The following is a 10,344-nucleotide window of genomic DNA, read 5'->3' as shown; positions in this document are numbered from 1 at the left end:
CAAGGTATTGTGCCAAAATTACATATGTTCATATCCTAACTATTTTGCTACCACAAACTAACCACACATATTTGAAGTATTTTATTAACATACGAATTTTTGTTGTTCCATTCCTATTTATTTATACATATATGCGCATTGGAGAGCCAATCTCTCGTCACGCACATACTTGCATTTGAAAAGAAACCTTCATGCCATCTACCTACTCCTGAGGGGCAATTCCACATCATATATTCATTTGGGAAGCATTCTCGTGCCATCTTTGGCATGGGCACACACATTTTTTTTTGAAAGACTCCTTATGCTATTTATCCACAAATATACATATTTTGAAATGCATTATTTACTACTCATTCACTTTGTAAGGCATTTTTATGCTATATATATTTACACATATATCTACACATTATTGACAAGCATCCCCCACGTTACTTAGGTGCAAAGTGCCAATCATGTGGGCAGCTCAAATCCTTATAAAAAGGTCCCTATTTTCATGCTTTTCTAAGCCTAAAACCAAGTTTTGGATTCCTAGCCATAAACATGTTTCCTTGCATTAAAGCTTTAAAAAGTTTGGGTTTCTAAGCTTGGGATTACATTTGGGCACCTATTTTGATTTTCCCATGCCGTCTCCACATACATAAAACAGCCCCACCATCCCAATTTTTGCAAAATCATGTTCATATACCATTGGGGCATTTCATCGAGCACTTGGTGGGCGCACGTTTAGACAAAAATTGCAAGAGAATGGGAGCAATGTGGCATGCCCCATTGTTTCAGAATACAACCTAGGCCTAAGGCCTTTTCATTCAAATCCTCAATTCAAGAAAACAAGCACCAAAGCAAACCAACACTGCCTTACAAATATAAGCATGTTCTCACAATTCGAGGCACCAAAAGATGAAGAAAGCACATCAATGGAAAGCAAAAACATCAAGGATGGAACACTTACTTGTTGGAGTGAATTGAAATACCAAAAACGAAAGCAAAATGCGATCAAAAGGCTTAGGGGAGCAAGAAACCGCAAGCCTTCGTGTTCTCTCTTTCTTGAATGGAGGGGGGGAAGTTTTTGGATGCAAAAACGCCCCCCTCCTTCGTTTTTAATATTTTGAGTGCAGGGGTTGCTCGCCCAGGCGAGCTAACCTGCTCTTTTTTTTTTTTAGGGGAATATTAACCATGTCCCCTCCTCCCTTATGGGTTAGCGTTTTGCCTAACTTGAACCTACTTAAGTTAGAATTAGGTGCTGATTATTTATTTAAAACAAACAATAGTAAAAGAAACTGCAAACGCAAAGGATACTGGGCTGTCTTGCAGCGACGTCCTCTGCTTGTTTAGCGCCGGGAAGGGGCAACGATCAGTTGGTCGTGACCCTAGCCCTACTTGCATCCGTCCCTATGTACATGCAAGTAAGAAACAACAAGGTGTGGCAAATCTTGACCGTGTCATTGTCTTACCTTGATTGGTTTCTGCTGTTCTAGCTTTGTCTCTACCCCAGAAGGTAGCTCAAGATGATCCTGCCCCTGTTTTACCACAACAATATGCATGCGTATGCGTATGCATGAATGTTTTCAAACGCAGCAAATTTTAGTGAAATTTGGTCTAGGTTTAATTTTAATTAAGCGCTTGGGGCATCCCATGAACTGAGCGGAAGGGCTCAGGTGATCACAAATTAACGCAAGGTTTGAAACCAACGTGAGGACTAAAGCCTCGAACCCACGTTCACTTCTTTAAAAGATTGTAACGCGAGATACAGTAGACGGGGAATCCCTGGGGGAAATCCAGAAAACACATAAAGATAAAGAACATGCAACAACATCCTTAATTGCCCCAGATTCTAAGCATAATATCGCTTGACAACATCAGAATTCACGGGTGAAGGTAGCTCTTCGCCATCCATGTTGGTAAGCACCAGGGCTCCTCCGGAAAAAGCCCTCTTCACAACAAAAGGCCCTTCGTAGTTTGGGGCCCATTTTCCTCGATTGTCCTTGACAGCATGGGACATTTTCTTTAGCACAAGGTCTCCCTCATGGAACTTGCGCAAGCGTACCTTCTTGTCAAACGCATTCTTCATTCTTTGCTGGTACAAGCGCCCATGACTCATGGCCGTTAAGCGCTTACCCTCAATGAGGTTGAGCTGGTCATAGCGCGTTTGAGCCCACTCTGATTCCTTTAATCCGGATTCTGCCAAGATCCTTAATGACAGGACTTCTACCTCAAACGGTAGCACAGCCTCCATCCCATATACCAATGAGAATGGCGTTGCCCCAATTGACGTTCGTACTGAAGTTCGGTAACCGTGTAACGCGAATGGGAGCATTTCGTGCCAATCTCTGTATGACACGGTCTTCTTTTGGATAATCTTTTTGATATTTTTATTGGCCGCTTCCACGGCTCCATTCATCATTGGTCGGTAGGGCGTGGAATTGTGATGCTGGATTTTAAACTCCTCGCACATTTCCCCCATCATCTTGTTATTCAGGTTGGTGTCGTTGTCCGTGATAATCTTCCTTGGCAAACCATATCGGCAGATGATCTCTTTCTTAATGAACCTGACCACCACACCCCTCGTGACATTGGTATAGGAGGCCGCCTCGACCCACTTGGTAAAATAATCTATCGCTACGAGGATGAAGCGATGACCATTCGAGGCCTTGGGCTCAATGGCCCCAATGACATCTATCCCCCACATGGAGAAAGGCCAAGGGGCGGACATGACATTCAGAGGATGCGGCGGAGCATTGACATTGTCTGCGAACGCTTGACATTTGTGGCATTTCCTTACATGGACACAACAATCACTTTCCATGGTAAGCCAGTAATAACCTGCTCTTAGGATCTTTCTGGCCATAGCATGCTCGTTGGCGTGCGTTCCAAACGAGCCCTCATGGACTTCCTCGATCATGTGATTTGCCTCCTTGGCATCCACGCACCGCAGGAGTGTCATGTCGTGGTTTCTCTTATATAGTATGCTTCCGCTCATGAAGAAACCGGCCGCCAATCTTCTCAATGTCCTCTTATCATTGTCGGCAATCTCTGGCGGGTATTCTTTGCTTACGACATATCGCTTGATGTCGAAATACCAAGGCTTACCGTCCCGTTCCTCTTCTACTTGGCAACAATGCGCAGGTTTGCCACGACACCAAAATTCAATGTATGGTAGATCCCCGTGCGGCGTTAGCTGGAACATAGACGCCAAAGTAGCAAGCGCATCCGCCATTTGATTTTCCTCACGGGGAACATGATGGAAGGAGATCTCATTTGAAGGTCTTAGCCAATTCCTTGATATAGGCTTTGTAGGGTATCAGCTTGGGATCTCTAGTTTCCCATTCCCCTCTCAGCTGATGGATTACCAACGCTGAGTCGCCGTACACCTTGAGTAGTTTGACATTGGAGTCAATCGCTGCCTGGACGGCCAGGGCACATGCTTCATATTCGGCCATGTTGTTGGTGCAGTCGAATCCTAGCCTGGCCGTGAAAGGTACACATTGATTGTCCGGAGAGACCAATACTGCCCCAACGCCATGGCCTAGAATGTTTGACGCTCCGTCAAACCATACGGTCCATTTGTCCCGATCTTCGTCCAATTTTTCCTCAAACAAGGCCATGATGTCCTCATCCGGGAATTCAGGATGCATGGGCTGATAGTCGTTAAGAGGCTGCTAAGCCAAATAATCTGCTAAGGCGCTTCCTTTTATCGCCTTTTGGGTGACGTAAACTATATCAAACTCGGATAGCAGGACTTGCCACCGGGCAATTCGTCCCGTGAGAGCTGGCTTTTCAAAGATGTACTTAACCGGGTCCATCTTGGATATCAACCAGGTAGTATGGCTCAGCATGTACTGCCTTAGGCGATGGGATGCCTATACCAAAGCACAACACGTTCTTTCAAGCAAGGAGTAATTCATTTCACAGGTCGTGAACTTCTTGCTTAGGTAGTAAACAACGCGCTCTTTCTTTCCAGATTCGTCATGTTGCCCCAACATACACCCCATTGACTCGTCCAAGATTGTCATGTACAAGATAAGAGGCCTTCCAGGTACTGGTGGCATAAGCACAGGGGGATTCATAAGACATTTCTTGATCCTTCCAAAAGCCTCTTGGCAACCCTCATTCCAGCGATCGGTTTGGTTTTTGCGTAAGAGCTTGAACAACGGCTCACAAATGGCGGTGAGCTGCGATATGAATCTGGCAATATAATTCAAGCGTCCCAGGAAACCTCGGACTTGCCTCTCAGTACGGGGTTCCGACATCTCAAGGATGGCCTTCACCTTTTCGGGGTCTACCTCTATCCCTTTCTGGCTTACGATGAAACCAAGCAATTTCCCTGATTTGACCCCAAAGGTACACTTGGCGGGGTTCAACCTTAATTGATATTTCTTAAGCCTTTCGAACAACTTCCGCAGATTGACAAGGTGTTCTTCCTCGGATTTAGATTTAGCAATTATGTCATCCACGTAGACCTCGATCTCTTGATGCATCATATCATGGAACAAAGCTACCATGGCCCGTTGATAAGTTGCCCCGGCATTCTTGAATCCAAAGGACATCACCTTGTAACAGAATGTCCCCCACAGGGTGACGAAGGTAGTCTTTTCCATATCCTCTGGCGCCATCTTTATCTGATTGTAACCGGAGAAACCGTCCATGAAGGAAAATAAAGCGAAATTGGCCGTATTATCTACAAGGATATCGATGTGTGGCAAAGGAAAATTGTCCTTGGGACTGGCCCGATTCAGGTCCCGATAATCCACACACATTCATACTTTCCCATCCTTCTTAGGGACCGGTACAATGTTGGCAACCCATTCTGGGTACCGAGCGACGGCTAGAAAACCAACGTCAAATTGCTTCTTCACTTCTTCTTTTATCTTCAAGGATGTTTCGGGCTTCATCCTTCTCAGTTTCTGCTTTACCGGGGAACACTCGGGATTTAGAGGTAATCGGTGCTGTACAATGTCAGAACTCAAACCGGGCATATCTTGGTATGACCAAGCAAAGATGTCTTGGTAGTCTCTTAGCAGGATTATTAATTCTTCACGGATAGGTGCGGTAATACCTGTGCCTATCTTTACTTCCCTTTTTCCACTGCCAATTCCCAAGTCTACTAGTTCTGTTTCTTCTTGATGAGGCCCCATTTCTTGGTCCTCATGGGCGACCATCCTTTCTAATTCCGGGGGAAGTCTCACATCCTCGTTCCCTTCATCTCCCGTTTGATTCGTTTCTTGCTCGAAGTTGATAGGCGGGTCCCAGGTATTAGTACCTTCGAGGGACTCGTCATCGGATCTGCCGTTTTAAAAAAGTAAAGAAGTAAACATGCAAATGGATGAGAATGGGTAGAGACGTAGGAATAGATGAAGAAAGATCCTTGTATTATAAATTCAAAACAAAAGACACAAAGCCTTAACAAAAGAAAAACTCTAAAGCCTAGGCCCAACTATAGAGTTTTTTAAAACCGTAAAGGTTTACACTATGCTCGTTGCGTAAATGTCGGGGCATTCCTCCACTCGCCAATTTCCCAGCTGGAAATCAGGAAGGCATGGTCGTACCAAATCCAATGTACTCGGAACATCATCTTCGTATATCGCGACCACTTGACCTTCGTCCCCCAGACCCGCGCTTATAAAGCTCCTACTTATGTGGCAGGGCGGGCTTCCTTCACCTTCTTGTCTCAACCGCGAGCTTTGACTACCGCTCTTCCTTCCCGCGATGCTTCTCTTTATATCTGCCTAAGTGGGCTTATAGCCTAACCCATACTTCCCACGATTTCCTTTGGCATTTATCAGGTTAGTTATGCCGTCGTTGTCTTTGCCTAAACCCATTCCGGGTTCGTAACCGTTCCCCAACATAACTTGGGCCATCATTACTGCTGCATCGGACAGGCAAGCTTGCCCTGAGAAGGAGTCCACGGAGGAAATGCTTACCACCTCAAAAGATTGGAAAGCGGTTTCTAATGACTCCTCTGCGGCCTCCACATAAGGCATAGAGGATGGGCAGCTCACCAAGATGTCTTCCTCACCTGATACGATGACCAGATGCCCTTCCACTACGAATTTCAACTTTTGGTGGAGTGTAGAGGGAACAACTCCCACTGACTGGATCCACGGATGCCCCAACAGACAGCTGTAGGGGGGGTTAATATCCATTATTTGGAAGGTAACTTGACAGGTGTGAGGGCCTATCTGTACTGGGAGATCGATCTCTCCCCTAACCTTTAGGCGGGTGCCGTCGAAGGCACGAACCCCCATTGAACTCAGCTTTAGGTTGGAAGCATTGAATGGTAATTTCTCCAAAGTGCTCTTAGGCATCACGTTTAAACTGGAACCATTATCGATGAGCACTTTGGCTACGATATGGTCCATACACTTGACTGATACGTGCAAAGCTTTATTATGCCCTCTCCCCTCGGCGGGGATTTCTTCTTCGGCGAAGGCGAGATAGTTGTTGGCAGTGATATTGTTGACCAGCCCTCCGAAACCTTCTACCGAGATGTCTTGGGCCACGTGGGCCTCGTTCAGAACTTTTACTAGCAGAGCCCGATGAGGCTCGGAGCTCATGAGTAACTCCAACAGCGAGACCCTGGCCGGGGTTTTGTTGAGCTGTTCGATAACCTTGAATTCGCTCTGCTGAATTATACGGAGGAACTCCCTGGCTTCCTCTAGGGACACCTCCCTTTTACCATCCTTTTTCTCCGGAAGACCTTTCGCCGGAATATCTTTATTCGAAGCGAGGGGTGCTTCGTCATCTTGTTCCTCCATCACTTTTCCTTTCCCCTTGACGTTCGCGGGTTGGACTAGTAGGTCTGGAGGCGCAAACACGCGACCGCTACGGGTCACACCACTCAGTCCCGTGATATTTGTTACCTTAGCCGACAACGAGCTGACGTCGGTGGCTTCTTCTTCCTTCCCCCTCGGAGGTGTATATCTCCATGGGACTGTGTGGCTATTTTGGTATGGGAAAGGAACAGGTTTAGCTGCCAATGGGTGAAATGGCTTTTGCGAAGCTGTGCCCTTGGTGAAGTATATCACCAAGGGTTTGGGCTTCGCGACACTGCTCCCATTCGTGGACTGCATGCATATGTGCTGCTCCTCTCTTCCTTCATTGCTAACTTCCAGTCGACCTTGATCTATCATCCGCTGTAACAATTCCTCTACTCCCAAACACGTTTCCATGTGATGCAGCTCGTCGGAATGTAGCAAACAGGAATCCTCCTTACGCCCACTATGGGGAATCACACCTCCCTTTTGTAGGGCCTCAAAGATAAACCTCCTAGGGGTTGCCACATCCCTTAAAGGTTTAGACCCGCGCGGCCTATCGGACTCAACGGCGTTAACCGCTCCCCCTCCATGATTGGCGAGCGGGTTGGTTTTCACATTGGGCCGATCCTCTTGGAAAGTCAGCCATCCAGCATCTATCAAATGTTGGACCTTGTGTTTAAAGGCCAAGCATTTTTCAATGGAATGCCCCGGGGCACCCCCATGGTACTTGCAAGTTGCGTTAGGGTCATACCACTTTGGGAAAGGGGGTTGGAGGACCTTTCCGGGAGTTACCACGGCCAAATGGTTGGCGATGAGGGACGGCAAGAGGTCTTCATACGTCATTGGGAGTGGGGTGAATTCTTGAAATGGCCTCGGAGGGAAGTTCCTTATTGCGTTGGAATTGCCGGCTGGGCGAGTTGTGTTCGGAGTTGGAACTTGGGGAGCTTCCCTCTGGGTAGGTGCCTTAGGCTGCACAGGTGCTGAACTAGAGGCGTTTCCGGTGTGAGTCGAGAAGCTCGGGTGATGTTGCGCGTACTGATGGATACCATGAGGTGTCTGTGGGGGTTTGACCCACGCGGGCGTTGAAGAGACGGCGTGGGCATCTCCTTCCTTCCTTTTTGCCCCCGTCGTCCCGATTCTTTTGGCATTCGCACTCGTGGAGGAAACGTAATCGAACTTTCCGCTTTTCAACCCTACCTCGATTCTTTCCCCGACGAACACTAGGTCCGCGAAGCTGGACGGCATGTAACCTACTAGCTTCTCATAGTAGAACACTGGCAGAGTGTCTACCATCATGGTGATCATCTCTCTCTCAACCATGGGAGGAGCCACTTGTGCTGCCAGGTCTCTCCACCGCTGTGCGTATTCTTTGAAGGTTTCGCCCTCTTTCTTGAACATATTCTGCAGTTGAGTGCGATCGGGAGCCATATCGGAATTATACTGATATTGCCTTAGGAAGGCAGTAATCAGATCCTTCCAAGTACGGATACGGGAAGCTTCCAAATTAGTGTACCAAACTACCGCGGCTTCAGCCAATCTATCATGAAAAAAGTGTATTAATAGCTTCTCATCCTTAGAGTGTGCGCCCATCTTGCGACAGTACATCTTGAGATGGTTCTTGGGACAAGTCGTCCCTTTATACTTGTCGAAGTCCGGTACTTTGAACTTCGGGGGGATAACAACATCGGGTACTAAGCAAAGATCCGTCATGTCTGCGAACGGATAGTCCCCAAATCCTTCCACGGCTCTCAATCTCTCCTCGAGGAGATCAAGCTTCCTCCTTTCTTCAGTTGCTGGGGGCGGTCCTTCCATGGACAAAACTATTGGTTGTGTCGTGATGTTGGGCTGAGGCAACGTGCTGGGTGCCGGCCCTTCGGGGATCGGGGGATAGAACTCGACATCCCTTCGAGCATAGTCTTGAGGGTCTTCGTGGACCTCGTCGGGCTGTTGAGGAGGCTCTCTTTCAAGGACGGGAGAAGCAATATGGCCCGCATCGTCTTGCAGGACGGGTGGTGAGTAGTTGGGCGGCAATCCATAAGGGTAAGCCGCTCGGTTGTATCCCAGATGAGGGTTGCCGTCGTGCCCCAGTGTGTTCCTTCCCCGTCCTACTACGTTTGAGGGAGGATGGCGTGCGATTGCCAAGAGAGTTGGGTCTGCTTCGGCAGCCGAACTGACAGCAGCAGCGGTGGCCACATTTTTCTCCATGAGCTGCCTCATTCCTAACATGGCCTCCATCATGGAAGCCATTTGTTCTTTCAGAGCCGACATGTCGGCTTTCATCTGTTCCTGTGTCTCCTCTTGATCACCCATCATTCTAGATTTGGATCTGGTGCGATAGGGATGCCTTGTGGCGTGTTTAGTTATTGTGTTTTTCCCTAAAAAACCAAACGTGAGGAGTGGGTAAAGAAAGAAAGAATGCATGCTAGAGATAAAATGCAGGAGTGATTTGATTCGCACAAGCTTTTTGGAGTAGAAACATGGGACCAACTCATTTTATTTCAGAAAGTCGTATCTAGTCAAGGTCTGAGAGACCATACAAGTTTCCTAGCGATTTCTAATTATATGGGTCATTAAGTCTATCATATGCTGACAATAGCCGAGAAGCCCATGAATTTCTTCGGGGGCGGAGTAGGTGTCCGCCATTGCCATGGCCTTGGCTAACAATCGGGGAAGTTCTTGACTCCCGTTCAAGGTAAGAGCAAACCGATCCATCCACATGGTTGCCTCTTGGTGTAAAGAGTCGATCACCCTTCCTCTAGCCTCTTTTTCCGCGTATACTTGGGCATACTCGTCCGCGACCCTATGCTCGTGGGCCGCGGCTAGACCTAACTCTTCTTGGTACTTGGCGATGATAGCTAGCATGTTGGTCTCCGTCTTGCATAAACGCTGAGACAAGCTCCTTTTGGACCTTGAACAGGCAACTAACTCCTCTTTCAAGACCATGCTATGTGCTCGCGACTGGTCCCTCTCTTCCCTTCGCAGCTTGAGTTCATTGTTGCTACCCCACAGAGCTCCGCGAAATTTGTTACGACCATACTCTTCCTTGCGAGCCCTCTTGGTCTCTTGTTCAAGGGCTCTTGCGGTAGTTGCATTCTCTTCCCGTAATCCGGCACATTCCTTCCGGATGTGTGTAGCGGCTAATTTGAACCTCTCCTTGGCAAGTTTCATCTTTCCTAACTCGCTTTTGAGAGCTTGGACTTCTTCGTCCTCTTCCGGTGCTTCGAAACTTTCTTCGCTGACGACTTTTAACTTGGCGAGCCAATCTAGACCTCGTATATGAACATTCAGCCATTCATGGTAACCACCAATGATGCCATTACGGATGCCCCTAAGTTCTTGATCTTTCCTTAATGGACTTCTCCATGCCCAGTGGACTCTTTGTATCGCCTTGAGACTTTGCGCGCCTAGATTCCTCGCAAGGAAAGGCGAGAGACTTTCTTCGGTTGGCGCTCCCCTCATGGGGTACCCTAGTTGTCTTATGGCGAGTGCGGGATTATAATTAATACACCCCCTAGTCCCTATCAATGGAATATTAGGGTAGTCCCCACACGAGAAAAGAACTCCTTCCTTGCCTTCTTTCCAACGAGGAAAC

Source organism: Glycine max, chromosome 4 (genome assembly GCF_000004515.6).
Source record: "Glycine max cultivar Williams 82 chromosome 4, Glycine_max_v4.0, whole genome shotgun sequence".
In the NCBI taxonomy this organism is placed as follows: Eukaryota; Viridiplantae; Streptophyta; class Magnoliopsida; order Fabales; family Fabaceae; genus Glycine; species Glycine max.
The sequence above is the reverse complement of the archived record's forward strand: the minus strand, read 5'-3'. Positions refer to the sequence as shown.